The 22,434-nt window shown below is 44.6% G+C and overlaps 1 protein-coding gene across 1 annotated transcript in view; it reads left to right on the forward strand.

The window, feature by feature from the left end:
- NTPCR (nucleoside-triphosphatase, cancer-related) overlaps nucleotides 1-22,434 on the forward strand; it is a 270,951-nt gene that overhangs the window by 45,719 nt on the left and 202,798 nt on the right. The gene's annotated exons all lie outside the window — the stretch shown is intronic.

Consider the following 22,434-nt stretch of genomic DNA (forward strand, 5'->3'; position numbering starts at 1 on the left):
GTCTGATCAAAGGGGGCGTGCTGTCGATGTTGATTGACAGCACGCCCCCTTTGGTAGGCGTGCCGGGGGCGTGCCTCCCTGACGGGGGCGTTCCCACGGGAACGCCTCCCGTCAGAAGCCGGCCCACTGACATCACTAGTGATGTCAGTGGGAGTGATTTTGGCTCTGATAGAGCCAAAATCACTCCGGAGCTTGCGGTTGAAAACTTCAACCGCAGGCTCCGGCTCGCAGTTTCGATGGTCGCGATGGTCAAGACCATCGCGGCCATCAAACTGCACGCTCGTATAGCCTGTGGGTGGTGACCCACAGCTATACGAGCGTCCAGGAGGACGCTCCATTTTCATGGAGGCCGGCCCTCATTCAGAGCGTGCGCTCTGCTCAGAGCGTACGGCTCTGAATGAGGGCCATAGTTTTTAGATCAAAACTGGTGCCTGACAGGGTGTATGATGTAATACGTTAAACACAGAAAAAAAGAGAGATTTGCCCTCCAGCACACTGCAGCAAAAACAATACTTAAATCCTACATAATAATAGAGATTTAGAGGTATTGGTTACACATATTTGCAAATATATGAATAAGCGCCAGGCCAATCGTCAAGGCTCCTCTATACTGGAGTCCCTAATATTAAGGGGCTCACGTCCGAGAAGCAAGGCACCCCAAAAAAATTTCCAACCAAGGGCCATCCCCAGGGCATCACACGAAAAAGGGAAAAAGGTGATAGTGAAGTATGTAGAAAAGATGTGTAAAGATAAATCAATAAGTGTTAATGAAATGATAAAGAATTAAAATGACATATATAATGTACAAACAAATAGAGAAGTGATAAAAGTATTCTATGTGAATTAAGTGGTGATGCCATGAGAAAGGCCCAGTCAGAACCCCCCCGGGTGCCCCACTCCCAAACGCTCACCCCAAAATAATTATTGCTACATAATGGTAGCACCCACTCTGGGTCATATATTTACAATTGATGTACTGCATGATAACTGTACATATGTAAGCTGAGAGCTAACTTACCTTGGAGGTACCCCAAAAAACCTCCACATGGCACTATAAGCATCAGCACCTCCTCCTAATGCTGACTGCCTTCATGCCTCTCCAAATTTACAAAGAAAAATGGTAGTTGCTCAGATCAGCTTAATTGCATAACACAGGTGCTTGTAAAGGGCGGGGTTTCCTCTGAACACAGAAAAAAAGAGATTTGCCCTCCAGCACACTGCAGCAAAAACAATACTTAAATCCTACATAATAATAGAGATTTAGAGGTATTGGTTACACATATTTGCAAATATATGAATAAGCGCCAGGCCAATCGCCTTGCTTCTCGGACGTGAGCCCCTTAATATTAGGGACGCCAGTATAGAGGAGCCTTGACGATTGGCCTGGAGCTTATTCATATATTTGCAAATATGTGTAACCAATACCTCTAAATCTCTATTATTATGTAGGATTTAAGTATTGTTTTTGCTGCAGTGTGCTGGAGGGCAAATCTCTCTTTTTTTCTGTGTTCAGAGTAAACCCCGCCCTTTACAAGCACCTGTGTTATGCAATTTAGCAGATCTGAGCAACTACCATTTTTCTTTGTAATACGTTAAATGCTGACCTAAAATATAATACAAACCCTGTCTGTGATCATTGTCTGGTAGCTCTATGTTTTACTGTGATCCTGTGGGAAAGATAAAAGGCCTGATTCAGAGCCGGACGCTATTTGCGGTCGTTCATTCAGAAAAAAGGGGTGGCTATTCAAATGAACCATTCGCTCTTTGCAGTTTGTTCACGCCTCTAGGTCTGAACGAGCGAACAAAACTTGCGGTCGTTTTTTGGATAACTACGCCCCCTGGCCGCTCGCATCCTACGTCATGTCCGCTATTTATTAGATTAATCGAGTACATCGACGAGCGTATGAATTGCTCGCTATTCTTGTGGTTGGTTTTTCCTACCACAATCTTGCGAGCAGTTCTGACTATAAAATAACCCAGTGACGTGGTTAATGATGCTGCTGTATTAATTATGCACACCCATAAAACGCCCATTTTGACCTTTAAGCACGCCTGCGTTCTGATCTCCACTCCCCGTTTTCAAGCACCTTCCCCTGTTACCACCCACATACGCCTCCTCCTGTCACTTAAAATAGCAGGCATTCGCTATTTAGCGAACAAACGATTTTCGGCCGCACTGACTGGTTCGCGCATGCGTATTACGATCCGTATGCATGCGCAGTTGGGCAAACATCGCTTCGGAACGAACGAGCGGCCGCTTACGAGCGGCTCTGAATCAGACCCAAAGTGCCAATATTAATTTTATAGACATTTAAAAAAAAATTGTCTTTCAGACATAATATAGACAACCAAATAAAAAGAAAATTGGTTTTATTTTGAGCAATCCATTTACATAAGAACTGCTTAAGTCCTATATGTGTGTGTGTATATCTCCACAAAATATACCTCCTGTGCTTATAGGTAAAAGTCAGCTGCTCCTCTCTGTGCCCTGTTAGTGAGGGCCTACCAAAATAACATTCACAAATAAACCACTAGAGGGTGCATATACCTTAAAATGGTATTATGTATTTCCTAGCTGATTATTTGATTTTCTGGTAACTGACAACGTTTAAATTGTTCTAGGGGGCATCTAATATCTAAAAGTTACAAACCTGCCCCAACAAACAAGAATACCAATGGTGCTATACCCAAATACAGTAGATAATACCATAGGGCTATAATCCTAATACTACAATTTGAAATATCTTTTCTTAAAATGTATTTGTATAATACACTGCTCACAATACAAATTACATCTCAGTTAGTTGCAGATGTTCCACTCTCATGGTATATAATTTTTCCACCCTTATTCTAGGGTTCAGAGTTTGATTGTTTATCCTTATAGTGGATCTCAGAGCCTCTTTACCCTATGCTTTTTGTCTCATGAGACTTCATCAGGGGTTGTCTCAATTCTCAGTACATTATTGAAATAGGAATATATAATCACTAGGGCTGAGCGGGTTCAGATTTCTGAAATACGAGCCCCCCTGATCCAAGGCCAATCCGAGTCAGGCTCGACTTTTCCCGCCTGACTCGGATCTGAAATCGAGGCAAAACGTCATCATCCCGCCTTCCGGGTCTCGCGGGTTTTGGATCCTATATAAGGTACCCGCATCGGCGCCATTTTCTCACTCGGCTGTGGACAGTGAAGAGGGAGGGTGGGAGTTAGGGCTGGCTGGGCTGTGTAGTGTAGTGCAGTGTAGTGTTGTGCTGTGCTGCTGTTGTCCATAGGGGCTGTGTCCACTCCTTCAAAGTCCATAGGAGCTTGCTGGACTGTGTTGTGCAGTCAGTTGTCCATAGGGGCTGTGTCCACTCCAAAGTCCTGTGCAGTGTCCCAGTCCTAAAGGGTTGCTGTAGTGTTGTCCAGGGGGTGCGCTGTCCATCAGGGGTGCTCCCCCCAAGTGCAAAAAAATATATATTTTTTCTGTGTTTGTGAATTGTGTGCACTGTGGCTGCACGTGCATCAACAAAGGAGCAGCGCCAAGCATGCGCCTGTTTCCCATAAGTAAAAGGCCGGCTGGCTTGTCCGTTAAAGGGTGCTGTAACCCCCAAAGGGCACTCCAAACAAAATAAAAAAAAATATTTTTTTGTGTTTGTGAATTGTTTGCGCAGTAGCCGCACGTGCATCAACAAAGTAGTGCCAAGCGTGCGCCTGTCTCCCATAAATAAAGGGCCGGCTGGATTGACCACTAAAGGGTGCTGTAACCCCCAAAGGGCACTCCAAACAAAATAAAAAATTATTTTCTGTGTTTGTGAATTGTGTGGGCTGTGGCTGCACGTGCATCAACAAAGGAGCAGCGCCAAGCGTGCGCCTGTGTCCCATAAGTAAAGGGCCGGCTGGCTCATTTCTTAAAGGGTGGTGTAACCCACAAAGTGCACTAGTCTCCAACAAAAATAAAAAATTATTTTCTGTGTTTGTGTGCGCCTTAGCCGCACGTATATATCAATATAACATAAATGGTGGACCAAACTTTCTCCGATAAAAATAAAATAGGGAAAGATCAAGAACCACTTCCTCCTAGTGCTGAAGCTGCTGCCACTAGTCATGACATAGACGATAACATGCCATCAACGTCGTCTGCCAAGGCCGATGCCCAATGTCATAGTAGAGGGCACATACAATCCCAAATGACAAAGTTCAGGAAAATGACCTTGAAAAAAACATTTAAATCATCTGAAGAGAAACATAAACTTGCCAATATGCCATTTACGACACGGAGTGGCAATGAATGGCTAAGGTCTTTCCCTATGTTCATGACTAGTGGTTCAGCTTCACATGACGATGGAAGCCCTCCTCCCACTAAAAAAAAATCAAACGAGTTAAGCTGGCAAAAGCACAGCGAAGAACTGTGCGTTCTAAGAAGATATCACAAATCTCCAAGGAGAGTCCAAGTGTGGTGGTGGTTGCGATGCCTGACCTTCCCAGCAGTGGACGGGAAGAGGTGGCTCTTTCCACCATTTGCACGCCCCCTGCAAGTGCTGAAAGGAGCACCCACAGTCCACTTGCTGATATGCAAATTGAAGATGTCACTGTTGAAGTACAACAGGATGAGGATACTGGTGTAGCTGGCGCTGAGGCGGAAGTTGGCGAGGAGTATTCTGATGGTGATGTGGTTTGTTTAAATCAGGCTCCGGGGGAGACAGTTGTTGTCCGTGGGATGAAAAAGCCCGTGATGGGCTTTTTCATCCCACGGACAACAACTGTCATGCCTGGGCAGAAGACCAAACATTCCACCTCTTTGGTCTGGCAATATTTCTATCCAAATCCTCACAACAACTGTCTTGCCATATGTACCATATGTAAAGGTGAAATAAGTAGGGGTAGGGACGTTAACCACCTAGGAACATCCTCCCTTATACGGCACCAGCAGCATGTTCATAAAAAGTTACTGTCAAGTTCAGAAACTTTGGCTAAGACCGTAAGCAATCCAGGGACACCTAAATCCCGTTATCCTGTTGTATCCAAGCACCTGCAAACCACACAGTCAACTCCCTCCTTGTCAATTTCCTCCTTAGTCAGGATCGGAAGTAGTCCTGCAGGCCATGTCACTGGCATGACTGACTCTCCTATCTGGGATTCCTCCGGAGGATCCTGCATTGCTACGCCTCCTGCTGCCGCTGCTGCTGTTGCTGCTGCTGGGAGTCGTTCATCATCCCAGAGAGGAAGTAGGAACACCACTACTTTTACTAAACAATTGACCCTCCAACAGTCCTTAGCGAGGAGGTGGAAGTACGACAGCAGTCATCCTGAAGCAAAACGTATAACTGAGGCCTTGACTGCTATGTTGGTATTAGACGTGCGTCCGGTATCCGCCATTAGTGCAGTGGGATTTAGACAATTGATGGATTTAGTGTGTCCCCGGTTCCAAATCCCGTCTAGATTCCACTTCACTAGGCAGGCGATACCGAGACTGTACAGAAACGTCAGAAAAAGTGTCCTCAGTCTCCTGAAAAATGCCGTTGTACCCAATGTCCACTTAACCACGACATGTGGACAAGTGGAACAGGGCAGACTAAGGACTATATGACTGTGACAGCCCACTGGGTAGATGTATCACCTTACGCAGCAACAGCAGCAGCGTCACCAGTAGCAGCATCTCAGAAATGCCAGCTCGTTCCAAGGCAGGCTACGCTGTGTATTACCGGTTTCAGTAAGAGGCACACCGCCGACAACCTCTTAGAGAAACGGAGGGAAATCATTGCCCAGTGGCTTACCCCACTTAGACTCCTGGGGATTTGTGATATCTGACAACGCCACCAATATTGTGCGGGCATTACATCTGGGCAAATTCCAGCACGTCCCATGTTTTGCTCACACAATAAACTTGGTGGTGCAGAATTTTCTGAAAAACGACAGGGGCGTGCAGGAGATGCTTTGGGTGGCCCGAAAAATTTCTGGCCACTTTCGCCATTCAGCGACTGCGTGCCGAAGACTGGAGCGCCAGCTAACACTCTTGAACCTACCCCGCCATCACTTGAAGCAAGAGGTTGTGACGCGGTGGAACTCAACCCTCTATATGCTTCAGAGGATGGAGGAGCAGCAAAAGGCCATTCAAGCCTATTCATCCACCTATGACATAGGCAAAGGAGGGGGTATGCACCTGACTCAAGCGCAGTGGAGAATGATTTCCGTGTTGTGCAAGGTTCTCCAGCCCTTCGAACTTGCCACACGTGAAGTCAGTTCAGACACTGCCAGCTTGAGTCAGGTCATTCCCCTCATCAGGCTTTTGCAGAAGCAGCTGGAGAAAGTGAAGGAGGAGCTAAGACGGAGCGATTCCGCTCGGCATGTGGGACTTGTGGATGAAGCCCTTCATTCGCTTTGCCAGGATTCCAGAGTAGTGGTCAATCTGTTGAAATCAGACCACTACATTTTGGCCACCGTGCTCGATCCTAGGTTTAAAGCCTATGTGGTGTCTCTCTTTCCGGCCGACACAAGCCTGCAGAGGTGCAAAGACCTGCTGGTGAAAACACTGTCAGCTGAAGCGGAACGTGACACGTCAACAGCTCCTTCTTCATTTTCTCCCGCAACTGGGGCTGCCAGGAAAAAACTTAGGTATCCTAAGCAACCCGCTGGCGGTGATGCAGGGAAGGCAGGACTAAGTTTGGACATCTGGTCCGGACTGAAGGACCTGGCAACAATTTCTGACATGTCTACTGTCACTACATATGATACTGTCACCATTGACAGAATGGTGTAGAATTACATCGGTTACAGCATCCAAGTAGGCATGTCAGACAGTCCGTACCTGTACTCGCAGGAAAAAGAGGCAATTTGGAGGCCCCTGTACAAACTGGCTCTATTTTACCTGAGTTGCCCCCCCTCCAGTGTGTACTCCGAAAGAGTGTTTAGTGCAGCCGGGAACCTTGTCAGCGAAAGGCGTAGGAGGTTGCTTCCACAAAATGTGGAGAAGATGATGTTCATAAAAATGAATTATCAACTCTTCCAGGGAGACCAGCCTCCAGAACGTACAGAGAGACCTGCGGTGGTGGATTCCAGCGGGGACGAGTTAATACTTTGTGAGGATGAGGATGTACACAACACTGAAGAGGGTGAGGAATCGGTGGATGAGGAGGATGAGGATGACATCTTGCCTCCATAGAGCCAGTTTGTGCAGGGACAGATTAATTGCCAGCTTGTTTTGTGGGGGCCCAAACGAACCAATCATTTCAGCCACAGTCGTGTGGCAGACCCTGGCGCTGAAATGATTGGTTTGTTAAAGTGTGCATGTCCTGTTTATACAACATAAGGGTTGGTGGTAGGGCCCAAGGACAATTCCATCTTGCACCTCTGTTTTTTTTCTTTGCATTATGTACAGTTAGGGGCCTAGTTTTTCAAACTGCCATCCTGTCTGCCACTGCAGTGCCACTCCTAGATGGGCCACGTGTTTGTGCCGCCCACTCGTATCGATTAGCATAGTCATCCAGCTACCTCGGTGCAACCTTTTGGACATAAAAACACTATTGTGAGGTGTGAGGTGTTCAGAATAGACTGGAAATGAGTGGAATTAAGGTTATTGAGGTTAATAATAGCATAGGAGCAGAAAAACCCACAATTTCTGGGATTTTAGCTGTTTTTATGCTTTTTAAAAAAAAAAAATACAAATCCAAAACACAAAACCCAGAACCCAAAACACGGAAGGGTGGTTTTGGCAAAACCAATCCAGATCCAAAACACGAAGAAAGATCTAGATCCAAAACCAAAACACAAAACACGAAAAGTGGCCAGTGCACACCCCTAATAATCACCAATGATTTTCCACAGATTGGAGTTTTTTTCAAATTAAAAGTAGCAGAAAAATTCCCACCTCTATATAGATGTGTTTGCAACTTTGAGCCCATTCAATGTAATGACAGAGAAAAGGACCTTACACCTGGTAACTTTGCCACTTACCACTCTTATCCAAGTTGTGACTGTGCAAGCTCTAGGAAAAGTGTTGTAAGCCAAGCCAATATATATACAAATGTGTAAACCGGTAAGCTATAGCATTAAACCCACTGACAGGTAAAGTGAATGACATTAATTATCTCGTTACAATGGTGCTTGTCAATAGCTGGGATATACATACAAGTGAACACTCAGTTGATTTGTGAAAGCAGGAACAATGGTTAGGCATAAGGATCTGAGCAACTTTGACAAGGGCCAAATTGTGGTGGCTAGACAACTTGGTCAGAGGAGGTCTTGTGCGGTGTTCTTGGTATGCAAGGAAGGACAACCAGGTGGACTTGTGACAGTGTCATGGGTGTGCATGGCTCATTGATGCACGTGGACATCAAAGGCTAAGCCATCTAGTCCGATCCCACAGAAGAGATCCTGTAGCACAAATTGCTGAAAAAGTTATTACTGGCTATGATAGAAAGGTGTTAGAACAACAGTACATCACAGCTTGGTGCATATAGGGCTTCACAGACTAATCAGAATGCCCATGCTGTCTCCTGGCTACAACGTGCATGTGGGCATCAGAACTGGACCATGGAGTAATGGAAGGTAGCCTGGTCTGATGAACCATGTTTTCATTTACATCATGTGGACATCCGAGTGCATGTGCATCATTTACCTGGGAAAGAGAAGGCACCAGGATGCACTATGGGAAGAAGGCAAGCCAGCGGAGGCGAAGAAGGTATCCTGTGGTATCTGGCACCAATACTTTAGCATAGTCCCCAACAAATCCTGGGGGCAGATTTTGCTGCCTTGTGACAAGATTTTGCAGGGAGGGAGGAAGCAGATCCTTGTGAGCCCCATCAGAGATTCGTGGGCGTCCTTATAGTATTGCGGCACCCATTTCATGCACAGAAGACAGTGCAGGTGCTGAGTGTTAATAAAAACAACAACAAAGCAGCGCTCCAATTAAAAAGTAAAATTACACAATTAAAAATCCAAATGCCTCAGGAGGTCACTGATTATGCCGTTCTCAATAAGCACTGCTGTGTATTGCAATGGTGGACAGTGTTCCTCACTAAGACTCCACAAGTCCCAGACTGGAGAAATAGACCCTTGGGTCTGAAACTGATCAATTTCCCCCCCTTGGTAGTTCCAAAACAGCATCAAAGTGTCCACGCTGCTGCAAAAAGTTAGGTGCCAGTGCCTAACAGGGTGTCACACCAACGCGTTTCCCTTCCGGATTGGCAGCTTTTTCAAGGTGATTGAGTTAATCCCAATAGAGCTTTAAATAGTGCCATACATTCAAGCTAAAATCAATCCAACTGTGTTCAGTGATAAATTATCTAGAAAACATCCCAGTATGGATAAACTTCTATAACCAATCGCTAATATATCCTCAAACAATGTATACCAGGAGGCAAACCCACATCCCCTAAAAATAAAATAAGAAAAGGAAAAGTACTTATTTAACAATGGTTAGTATACTACTTAATTAGGGTCCGTAATCATAATGGTTTCTGTCTCCTGTCAGGTAGCGTCACTATCTCATAAACTGACAAGACGGAACTCAATTACTATTTGGAGCTTCACATCCCCTGTCACTGCACTCCAAGCCTCGATATCGAGGCTACTTACTGACGTGATTCCATATGCTAATCACGTGATGATAGAACACCGACCATGGAGGGATGATCCATCTCCCTTGGCCTGATCGCCAAAGAAACGTAGGGCGTCCTGTATTGGAGAATATCACATGACTCCAAAAAATAGTCACAAGATGTACCCGTGGAACAACGGTCCTGCATACCTCGGAAAGATGTCCTGTCGCCCTTGGCCTAGTAACCCAGGAGACCAATAGCATCCTGTATTGGAACGCATCACATGACTCACTAGTCAGGTGAAGGAAAAGACCAAAAAATTATTAAGGTCTAATATAACTAAATTTGCTCTAAGCCTCATAACGCACCGGGCAACAGGGATAGAGTTATAAAGTAAAGTACATCATTAATACTGTCTAAAGTAGCACGTTCCGGGGGCGTGTCCTGACCGGCAAGCTTAGAGGACGTGCTTCACCTGAGCTCCTGTAGGCTATCTATATTGGGGGGATTTCTCCGGGGTTCCCCACACTGAAACCCGGCACAGGGGCCCATTATTGATGGCTCCCCCTGTCAGCGTCTACCCATAGGCTTTCTGCAAGGTGCGGCCTACCTCTGAGAAGAAGCCGCGGCCTCAATTAGTGGATCTAGCCGGGCATACATCCAGCGGCTGCTGCTGAGCCGCAACTGCTGCTGCCTGCTCCCCACCGGGTAATACCGGCGGCGCTGCCTCCTACCTCCAGGTGCCCTTGGAGGATGGGGAAGGTGACACAGTGAGGCCGGACGACGGAGCCCCAGTCCGGTGATTACACCCGGCCGCCATCTTGAAATATGCTCCCGGCATGGCGCCTCCGCCCCTCCTATACCTGCTGAACCTACCTGTACCTCTGGAGCCTTACCTGATCCCTCCGCTGACAATAGCTGTGTCCTAGGTGGCTGACTGAGACCCGGCTGCTCCTGCGGCCGTGGTGCTGTGGACGCCCGCTCTGCATCCTGTAGCACTGTGGATGTCGGCTGACTGGCTCTCAAAGCCCTCTGCCTGGACCATCGCTGCTGCAGCCATCCTGGGACCAAGTGGTGAGGTTCCTGCTTCCTCTCTCCCTTGTCATCCTGCTTGGAGGGGGTGAGCTGCTTACATATCTCCCTTCTCACTTGCTTCAGCTTGCTGCCACACATATGTGGATCTTGCTCCCCCCTGTGGAAACCTGCTATAACCTCACTTCTGTAAAGGTGATACCAAGCTCCTATCCCTGGTCTAACTCAAATTAACATGTAAAACCAAGGTTGCCAAATCAGGTAGCTCTATGTAGGCGCTCTATGCTAAGCATGCCGTCCCACTAACAGGGGAATGTGACCTCCACCAACCGCTCATCTACCTATTATATTATATACCTATGTAGCTCTTCTCCACATTTGTTCCTGATGGGCAAAAGCAAGAAATATACACAGGAAGGACTCTCGGACGCCAAAGGTCTCTGTCTCTCAACCGAATCTGCGTTCCTACCTCTCTATCTCACATTCTGCAAATTCTCCTGTGACTGTATCTGAGAATATTTCAGCGACTCCACCTGCCATGACCCTCTCTCCTTCGACAGGGGATACCCATACCCAAATGACCCAACTAAGAGGCAAAATCACGGAAATACTTACACGTGTTAGGTCCCTCCCTTCTAAACAAGACATGCAGGCTCTCGAATCACGGATTCAGGGCTCTCTCCAGACCCAGATTTCTTTAGTCCAAGCCGATGCTAAACTGTCACAACCCTGGCTAGTTTTTCTCCCTTTGCCTTGAGACTTACCCCTGTCGGATGTCCCGTGGATCTGAGTGTGTGCTTCAACTGGGAGATCTCTCCTGGTCATGCTGGCTGCGACACTTCTGTGTATGCATTTGGACTGAGCTCTCCTTTCCACATTGATTATTCACCTGGATCCTTTTCTGTCTGTGAACACTGCTAGCCTTGATTGGAATCGCAGGTGTAGGTCTGACTCTCAGTCCTGCAGAGATGATTGCTCTCTCTGCATGTTGTGCCTTCCACCACTGAGTGCTACTACCAGACCACCTGATCGTGTCCACCAATTCCTGCCAGACCCAGAGTGTATACATCCTCCTCTGATAGCATTCTGGGCCTGAACATCTCGTTACTTCCCATGGTGTATAGTTCATGCTACTTCAGAGTACAAGGGTATCCCAGGCTCCTGCTCCTACTGGTTTCTAGATCAGTTCTTCCAGCAACCCTGCTAACAGCAATACCTGGTATATCCAGCAATCCAGCTAACCGCAATACCTGGTATATCCAGCAATCCCGCTAACAGCAATACCTGGTATATCCAGCAATCCTGCTAACCGCAATACCTGGTATATCCAGCAACCCTGCTAATTGCAATACCTGTTATATCCAGAAATCCTGCTGACAGCAGTACCTGGCATGTCCAGAGATCCTGCTGCAGCATGACCTGTGTTCCTGAGCTCCCTGTGTGAAATCTTTTGCTTCCTAGGCCCTACAAGTTCATTCAACAATACTCCAGTGCAAAGCCAGTTCCAAGTTCATTCCTCGCTACTCCAGTCCGGAGGCAGATCCAAGATCCAAGTTATCCATTCCACTCTACTCCAGTCCGGAGTCTGATCCAAGATTAAAGTTACTCATTCCATTCTACTCCAGTCTGGTTTCAGATCCAAGTTACCCATTCCACCCTACTCCAGTCCGGAGTCAGATCCAAGTTACTCATTCCATTCTACTCCAGTCCGGAGTCAGATCCTATATCCAAGTTCCAAGTTAGTCATTCCACTCTACTCCAGTCCGTAGTGAGATCCAAGTTCTAAGTTCATTCCACATTACTCCTGTTTGGAGTCAGTTCCAAGTTCATTCCACATTTCTCCAGTGCGAAGCCAGTTCCAAGTTACAAGTTCATTCCTCACTACTCCAGTCTGGAGTCAGATCCAAGATCCAAGTTACCCATTCCACTCTACTCCAGTCCGGAGTCAGATCCAAGTTCCAAGTTACTCATTCCATTCTACTCCAGTCCGGAGTCAGATCCAAGTTCCAACTTACTCATTCCATTCTACTCCAGTCCGGAGTCAGATCCAAGATCCAAGTTACCCATTCCACTCTACTCCAGTCTGGAGTCAGATCCAAGTTCCAAGTTACTTATTCCATTCTACTCCAGTCCAGAGTCAGATCCAAGTTACCTATTCCACTCTAGTCCAGTCTGAAGTCAGATCCAATATCCAAGTTAGTCATTCCACTCTACTCCAGTCCATAGTCAGATCCAAGTTCCAAGTTCATTCCACATTACTCCAGTCCGGAGTCAGTTCCAAGTTCATTCCACATTACTCCAGTCCTGAGTCAATTCCAAGTTCCAAGTTCAATCCACATTACTCCAGTCCGGAGCCAATTCCAAGCTCTTTCTCCATACAGCTTCCCAGCCACACCAAGTCTACCTACTGATATCTCATCCAGTTTAGCAAGCCTTCCTGCCAGTCCCAGTCCGGTTCCTCCAAGTGTTCCGCTCGTTACCTGTCCCTGTCATTTATCACCAAAGGCAGTTCTCACTGCCATACAATTCTTATGCAAACAAAGTTATTTACATTAGCCATGGTTGACTGGTAAGCCGGTCTCTGCTGAATCCAGTTCAACACCTGAATCAGGTAACGCCGAGATGCCGATTGTGACATATACATCTGGACTCCCATATTGTCACTCTAGAAGAAGAAAGAGACCCTGTCGACGATCAGTTATCTCAACTTCGTGATTTGGTCTCTCAACAATCTTCAGATATGAGGGCCACGCAAACCAGAGTGGACGACCTAGACAATAGGGGTCGCCGGAGCAACATAAGGATCTGGGGGCTTCCAGAAGATGTCTCTCCATCCGAGTTGTTCAATGCTCTCAATTAGATCTTTTGGAAAATCTTAGATCTAGACCCTAATGACACTATCGAGTTTGACCGTGCACATAGAGCTCTCCGCCCCAAAGGGCCTGGCAACTGAACGTCCAAGAGATGTCATTTGTCGGATGCACTATTTCTCACAGAAAGAGGAGATAGTCTGAAAAGTACGCAATTTAGAAGGAGTGGAATTCAATGGAACCAGGTTGCAGATTTTCCAAGACCCCTCCTGGCGAACGCTCCAGCAGCGACGATTGCTAAAACCCTTGACTGATTCCTTGAGAAAACATGACCTTAAATATAGATGGGGCTTCCCGCTCTCTACAGGTCACTCATGTTGGCAAACATTTGTCTCTCCAGTCTCCCGCAGACTTACTAGACTTCTGCTCTGCTTTAGGTCTGGAGAATTGTAACCCTAAATTAGTTTAGCTATTGGGCTATAGTATGTATATTCTGCCTGGTAAAAGTCCCTGCTGTTTAGATATACCCTTTTAACCATAAGGTTTGGACTCTTACAAAATGGCGTCCACCATGTGAATGTAGTGTGCTCCAAGAAAATGGCCACCGGCTGTTTAGAACTATATAGGTGGTCATATATTGGTCTATTGAGCATGAGAGCACGCACTGATAGAGTCGGACGTGATATGTACAGTGGGTGACATTCTAGATAGAAGAGGGGCAATGTGAGACCTCTCTGGAACTCCTGCGATATTTAGGAGTCCCGCACATGCGCCGTAACCACCAAAATGGCGCCGCCTACTGGACATCCGATCCGGCCTTTTTTGGGCATTTTCTAATTATGTAATAGGGTATATAGGTTGGGGAGAAACTCACTCGTATTATCTGCCTGACGAAGTCCAGCTATATGAGCATCAGTGGCGAAATGCGTTGAGGACAGTGTGACCTGCACTTACTGAGTCAGATATCAGATAAGCCTTTTGAAATAGTTTATAATGTAATTGTTTTTTGTATATGTTTATGTGAGTGTAATAAATTTTGTGTAGTATTACACTATGCGAGTGTCATCTTTCTCCCTATATACTGACTGGGTCCGATGACAATCGGTCACAATCGTTCTACTGATCTATACAAGGGACCAGAAGTGATATCCTTAAAAGACCCCATACCACATGCCTATGTATTAGGACAACACGGTACGCTCAATTTATGTGTGTGCTGCGTGTTACAATTTCTTTAACATTATTACACTATTTGGCGCTTGTTTCTACTTTTTGTATTTTCATAAAACATTGAGGACCATAGAGCAAAGGTCACATCTGGGAAACTTTGAGCAGCCACCTCCAGAACCGGGAATATAGTGTTTTAAAGTGGATTTGTCATATCAGAAACGGATTTCTTGATTGAACACCCTGTTTCGGATAGTGCTGTGATCAGTACCTGTATTGTATATATGTACAGGTTGAGTCTCCCATATCCAAAATGCTTGGGACCAGGGGTATTTTGGATAACAGAATATTCCGTATTTTGGAATATTTGCATATCATAATGAAATATCTTGAGAATGGGACCCAAATATACACACAGAATGCATGCATGTGTTATATACATCTTATACACAGTGTCACGGCTTGGCGTGCGCTTGGACCCGGAGTGGAGTCGGATGAGGAATGAGGACTTGTTTGCGGGTACTTGAAGGCAGCCGGCCTTAGGGGAGTATGACTCATGAAGCAGTGGCACGCGACGGGATCAGAACCAGGCTGCGAGACACTGGCGGAACTTAGAGACCCGGGGTAGGCTGGGTATAGCAGGTAGACGGGATCAGGAGACAGGTAGTAACAGGAGCAAACTGCACCAAGGCTGAGAGGGGAGTCTGCAGAAACACACTGGTACTGACACTTTAAATGAGCAAAGGAGCACAGAGAACTAGCTCACAGCATACGCTGTGATAGACGTTGCACTGGCAACTAAAGAGCCTCTGGACAGCCCTTTAGTACCCTCAGGTAGTGCAGGATTGGTTGCTAGCCTCCCCAGCCCAGACTGAACCTGATTGGCCAGAAACGACATGTGACCCAAATCCAAGATGGCCGCACCCAGTGGTCACAGCATGGAAGCTCTGCCAGTCTCAGCCCCTCTCACCTGCCTCCAGATGGAAGCCCTTGGTCTGCGGAGACTCACAGCACCCAGCGCTATTCTCCAGGAACCTGCACCTCTGCTGGAAACACCATGCCACAGCGCCCAGAGTGGTAAGCGCCGCGATCTCAGCAGCCTGTCACCCCTGGTCGTGACAGTACCCCCTCCTTTAGGAGTGGCCTCTGGACACTTCTTGGGTTTACCAGGATTCTCAGAGTGAAACTTAAGCACTAGGCGAGGAGCGTAGACATCCTCAGCTTTCACCCAGCAACGTTCTTCGGGACCGTAACCTTTCCAATCCAGTAGATATTGATGTTGCCCATAACGAAAACGAGAGTCCAGGACCTGTTTGATCTCGAACTCTACACCCCTCTCAGTCAAGACTTTGGGGAAGCGTGGCAGAGTCTTGCGAAAGCGATTCAGGATGAGAGGTTTCAGCAGGGAAATATGAAAGGAATTTGGTATTTTGAGGTAGGACGGAAGTTTTAATTTATAGGCTACTGGATTGATCACTGACAGCCCTTTAGTACCCTCAGGTAGTGCAGGATTGGTTGCTAGCCTCCCCAGCCCAGACTGAACCTGATTGGCCAGAAACGACATGTGACCCAAATCCAAGATGGCCGCGTCCAGTGGTCACAGCATGGAAGCTCTGCCATTCTCAGCCCCTCTCACCTGCCTCCAGATGGAAGCCCTTGGTCTGCGGAGACTCACAGCACCCAGCGCTATTCTCCAGGAACCTGCACCTCTGCTGGAAACACCATGCCACAGCGCCCGGAGCAGTAAACGCCGCGATCTCAGCAGCCTGTCACCCCTCGTCGTGACACACAGCCTGCAGGTAATTTTATACAATATTTTCAATAATTTTGTGGCTCAAGCAAAGTTTGTGTACATACATGAAATTCATTTATGTTTCATATAAACCTTATACACAGAGCCTGAAGGTAATTTTATACAATATTTTTAATAATTTGTGCCTTAGACAAAGTTTGTGTACATTAAACAATCAAAAATCAAAAGGTTTCATTATCTCAGTCATGCCAAAATAATTACGTATTTCGGAATATTTGGATATGGGAGACTCATCCTGTGTGTGTGTGTGTGTCTGTGTGTATATATATATATATATATATATATATATATATATGTGTGTGTGTGTGTGTATATATATATATATATACATATATATATATTTATGGCATGTAGAGGGGCACTCGCAATTCCACAATTGTAGTAATAGTAAAGTAGCCATACGATGTCTGTATACACAGACACAGGCGGCACTACACGGACTTGGTAAATTGAATCAATAAACTTTTAATGCCAACGTTTCAAGACCAATGAGGCCTTGTCATCAGGGTGTAAAAGTGTAACAACGTAAGGTGCTCACCTTTAATAGAAGTGTGTGTGTGTGTGTATGTTTGTGTGTGTGTGTGTATATATATATATATAAGTCCAAATTCAGCCCGGCACTCCCCTCCAATATCCGCAGACAGCTTGCTATTGGTGCCCTCCACTGGGGTTCGAATCCCCCACAATATAGAAATAAAGAACTGGCGGCACTCAGGAGACTTTTGTAGAAATAGTGCAAAACTTTGTGCTTTTAATCTACATTTCGGGACTTTAAAATCCCTTCTTCTGGATACACAACATAACAAAACAGTGCAAATACAGTGTATAAATAATAACACTCACCCTTTCAGATGCCCTGCTCAATCTGCATCGCAGCCCGGAGTCCAGGGAACCCACTTCCGGTTTCGGGAGCTCTGTCCACCGGAAATGATGTCACCCTGCCAGGACAGCGACCGAGGAGAGCCTGGCAAAAACCATAAAGTGACAAACCATTAAAAAACATTAAAAAACGTTAGAAAACACCTAGGCATTCATATTGTGATTATATTGAGTCACCAAAAGGTGATCAATTACCATTACCATGTGTATTGAATATAAAAATGTGTTCGTTTAAAAAAACCAAGATAATGTTGATATAAATTGTGCAATGGCACCATCTAGTGACCAAGAGTGAAAATGACATGTATAAAACATAAAAAATCAATGATATTATGTTGATCATCTGAAAAAATCCCTCCAGACGATTAGTTCATATGATAAAAACATATAAAATATGTGTAATATCCGAATGACACAAAACTTTAAGTGTAATATATAATTAAAGTGCTTAATGTGTAAATGTATAAAACATATCCAAAAATCTATAGTCCTAAAAACATATATCTCATTATGGGCTATGCGACGCTCAGTGAGTAATTCAAAAACTTGATCCTATATCTGTACTACTATAAAATTCAATGAAGAAGTCATTTGCCATAACGACTGAAAAAACCCAATTGGTTATAAAAGCACAATTCATTTACAAGAAGCAATTAAGACCCAATGTTTCGTTAAGTCCCCGTGGAACCAGGGTATCTAACTTATGGATCCATCTGGATTCCAGTTGTAGCAGCCTCCTTGAACGGTCTCCACCCCTAATGGATACTGGTACATGATCCACTATTCTATACCTTAAGGTTGCCATGCCATGTCTCTTGAGGGCAAAGTGGCGAGCTACGGGCTGTTCACTACTGCCACTTAGTAGGGCCGCCCTGATGGCCGATCTGTGTTGTGCCATCCTTTCTTTAAATTGACGCTCCGTCTTACCCACGTAGTATAACCCACATGGGCAAGACAGAGCGTGTTGGTATAACTAGGTCTAATGTGAGTGTCACGTAAAAGTGGTAAATCTTCATCAGTGGAGACTAGTGGCCATAACTGTTTTGCTCTTTTGGTGGTATAATTACTGCCCGTACTGTATTGATTTACCCATGTGATGATATTATCAGTACTCTTTAATGGACTAGGTAGCAGGAGATCATTTCTGTTACGTGCCAATGCCTTACTTTTTGCTATCAGCAAATCCTTCAGAGGGTACCCCCTTTGTAGGAATTTGCTGATCATCTCTTCCAACTGAATGGCTTTCTGATCTTCATCATTATTGACTCTGCACACCCTGATAAATTGTGAATACGGCAATCCTTTTATGGTTGCCATTGGGTGGAAGCTGTCATGCCTAAGAAGCGTATTTCTGGCAGTTGGTTTTGCATATAAAGTGGTGTTAATCCTGCCATCTTCAATTTTAATACTGATATCGAGAAAATGTATCTCTTTTTGACTTTTAGTCATGGTGAATTTAACCGGGCTATTACAATTATTTTGTGTATATATCAATTGATCAAAATCTTCTGCCGTTCCTGTCCAAAAAATAAGAAGATCATCTATATACCTATAATATAGGTGTATATACTTTGTGATCTCTTCCTTATTGAAAAACAGGTCATGCTCAACATCCCACATATAGGTGTTAGCCAGGGATGGGGCTACCGCAGAGCCCATTGCGCAACCTGTAGTCTGGCAGTAAAACTGCCCATTAAACAAAAAATAATTGTGATTTAAAATAAATCGCAAAAGGTTCACAAAAAAATCTAAGTCAGGACCTGTATACAAAGGATTAGCATAAATCAGTCGTCTGACAGCCTGCACCCCCTCTTCTTGAGGTATACATGTGTATAAATTTGACACATCCAGCGTAATCATAGTGGTACCGCTAGGTACCACTCTCATCTCACTGAGTTTTCTCAATAAGGTGCTAGAGTCTTTTAAGTGTGTAAAAGTGCTCTGAATGCATTCCTGTAAAAAACCATCAAGGTACATAGATATAGGCTCACACAGAGAACCCCGTGCCGATATAATCGGCCGCCCCGGGGGTCTCTGTGTGTCCTTGTGAATTTTAGGTATCACATAAAAAACAGGAACTACTGGATACTGCTTAATAAGTTTATCGAAAATGGCATCTGAAATAATTCCTGTCTCAAGTGCTTCTGTCAACATTTTATACAATTTCTGCTTAAATATCAAAGTAGGATCATTGTTCAAATAACGATAAGTTGCCTCATCTGACAATAGTCTATTACATTCAGATTTATAGTCATTGATGTCCCAGACTACAATAGATCCGCCTTTATCTGCGTTGCGTATTATTATGTCCTCTCTTTTTTTGAGTGACATCAAAGCTCTATGTTCATCAATAGTCAAATTATGACGCACAGACTGTTTCTTTTCATTGAGGGATTTGTCAAGCACCCTACCAAATGTTTTTAAAGAGGCATTGGAAGAAATAGGGTCAAACTTAGACCTCTGTCCAATTTTCTTAATATGTCTGGGTATGACATTCTCCTTATCCTTTACAGGATTCTTTCCGAAATTCTCCTTCAATTTTAGTGTTCTCTGTAAACGATAATTGTCCACTTTCCATTGGAATTGATCAGGAATATGTGTTGGTACATATGTTAAACCTTTGCTTAATATTGATATTTCTGCTGGAGATAGACTTTTAGAGGATAAATTAAAAATTAAATCCTGTTGGTTCTGGGTAGTCTGGCTCCTTGCCTTCCTCTCCGACTGCCTGCCCCGCCTCGTGAATTTTCTCCCCGGCCTGATGTGCCACCCCGGGTACTCACCCCTGAAGAGATCTCCTTGGTGGATTTATGGGTGTTACGTGTAGGTTCGTCGGTTTCACTAGCAGATGTGCTTATCTGTCCTGCGACCTCTCTGCGTTTTCTGGAATCAAAATGTCTCACTTTTTTTCTATCCGTCACGCGTGAGATATTGTTAAGCCAAGGGTATACACGAAGATGTTCATAATCCTGTTGGACCTTTTTTTATTTTTCTCTTTTAAATTTGATAAGGTCAGTTTTATAGACCTCCAACTGGTTATTAAGTTTTTCTAACCAATTGGTCTCCTTATCCTCTTTTAATTTATCAAGATTTTCGCTCTTAAATTTTTGCCGTTTATCTTTTGTGGTGTTATATTCCCTAGTTGATTCTTCTATTACCAGGAGTATAAGATCCATTGCACATTTGTTTAAAACCGCAATCCATTTTTTACAAAACGGTATATTGAAACGTCCAATCGTTGGAGTATTGTTAACCCTAAACCCCCTGGGTATCTGTTTATTTCTGTAATAATCCGAAAGCGTTCGGCTATGATATGTAAAGTCCAACTCTCTTTTATGCAACTTATACAATTCTCTATAAATATCCTCATAAGCAGTTTCAGGATTGAAATCAAATACAGGTTCCTTATGCAAAATACTCTCAGCTTCTGCATCTGAGAAGCTGAGGGTGTCATAATGGTCACACTGAAGCATACATATAGCACCGTCCTGGTCATCCACATCATTAGCAGCCATATTATATATAGATTGGACACAATTAAAGTGCTAGTGCTATTGTGCAAAAAAAGTGCCTGTGCTTCAATATGTGCACAAACAAACAGTGCAAAAAATGCTGAGTATAGTCCTGAGAGTGATGATGTTACATACGAGGGTGCCCTGGCTTGTTACCACAGCCAATTAAGATAGCTCCGGGGACAATATGCAAGTCCAAATTCAGCCCGGCACTCCCCTCCAATATCCGCAGACAGCTTGCTCCTGGTGCCCTCCACTGGGGTACGAATCCCCCACAATATAAAAATAAAGAACTGGCGGCACTCGGGAGACTTTTGTAGAAATAGTGCAAAACTTTGTGCTTTTAATCTACGTTTCGGGACTTTAAAATCCCTTCTTCAGGATACACAACATAACAAAACAGTGCAAATACAGTGTATAAATAATAACACTCACCCTTTCAGATGCCCTGCTCACTCTGCATCGCAGCCCGGAGTCCAGGGAACCCACTTTCGGTTTCGGGAGCTCTGTCCACCGGAAATGATGTCACCCTGCCAGGACAGCGACCGAGGAGAGCCTGGCAAAAACCATAAAGTGACAAACCATTAAAAAACATTAAAAAACGTTACAAAACACCTAGGCATTCATATTGTGATTATGTTGAGTCACCAAAAGGTGATCAATTACCATTACCATGTGTATTGAATATAAAAATGTGTTCGTTTAAAAAAACCAAGGTAATGTTGATATAAATTGTGCAATGGCACCATCTAGTGACCAAGAGTGAAAATGACATGTATAAAACATAAAAAATCAATGATATTATGTTGATCATCTGAAAAAATCCCTCCAGACGATTAGTTTATATGATAAAAACATATTTTATATGTTTTTATCATATAAACTAATCGTCTGGAGGGGTTCTTCAGATGATCAACATAATATCATTGATTTTTTATTTTATACATGTCATTTTCACTCTTGGTCACTAGATGGTGCCATTGCACAATTTATATCAACATTACCTTGGTTTTTTTAAACGAACACATTTTTATATTCAATACACATGGTAATGGTAATTGATCACCTTTTGGTGACTCAACATAATCACAATATGAATGCCTAGGTGTTTTCTAACGTTTTTTAATGTTTTTTAATGGTTTGTCACTTTATGGTTTTTGCCAGGCTCTCCTCGGTCGCTGTCCTGGCAGGGTGACATCATTTCCGGTGGACAGAGCTCCCGAAACCGGAAGTGGGTTCCCTGGACTCCGGGCTGCGATGCAGAGTGAGCAGGGCATCTGAAAGGGTGAGTGTTATTATTTATATACTGTATTTGCACTGTTTTGTTATGTTGTGTATCCAGAAGAAGGGATTTTAAAGTCCCGAAACGTAGATTAAAAGCACAAAGTTTTGCACTATTTCTACAAAAGTCTCCTGAGTGCCGCCAGTTCTTTATTTCTATATTGTGGGGGATTCGTACCCCAGTGGAGGGCACCAGGAGCAAGCTGTCTGCGGATATTGGAGGGGAGTGCCGGGCTGAATTTGGACTTGCATATTGTCTCCGGAGCTATCTTAATTGGCTGTGGTAACAAGCCAGGGCACCCTCGTATGTAACATCATCACTCTCAGGACTATACTCAGCATTTTTTGCACTGTTTGTTTTTGCACATATTGAAGCACAGGCACTTTTTTTGCACAATAGCACTAGCACTTTAATTGTGTCCAA

The sequence above is a fragment of the Taudactylus pleione genome, unplaced genomic scaffold, assembly GCF_031769625.1.
Source record: "Taudactylus pleione unplaced genomic scaffold, aTauple2 ptg000760l, whole genome shotgun sequence".
Classification (NCBI taxonomy): Eukaryota; Metazoa; Chordata; class Amphibia; order Anura; family Myobatrachidae; genus Taudactylus; species Taudactylus pleione.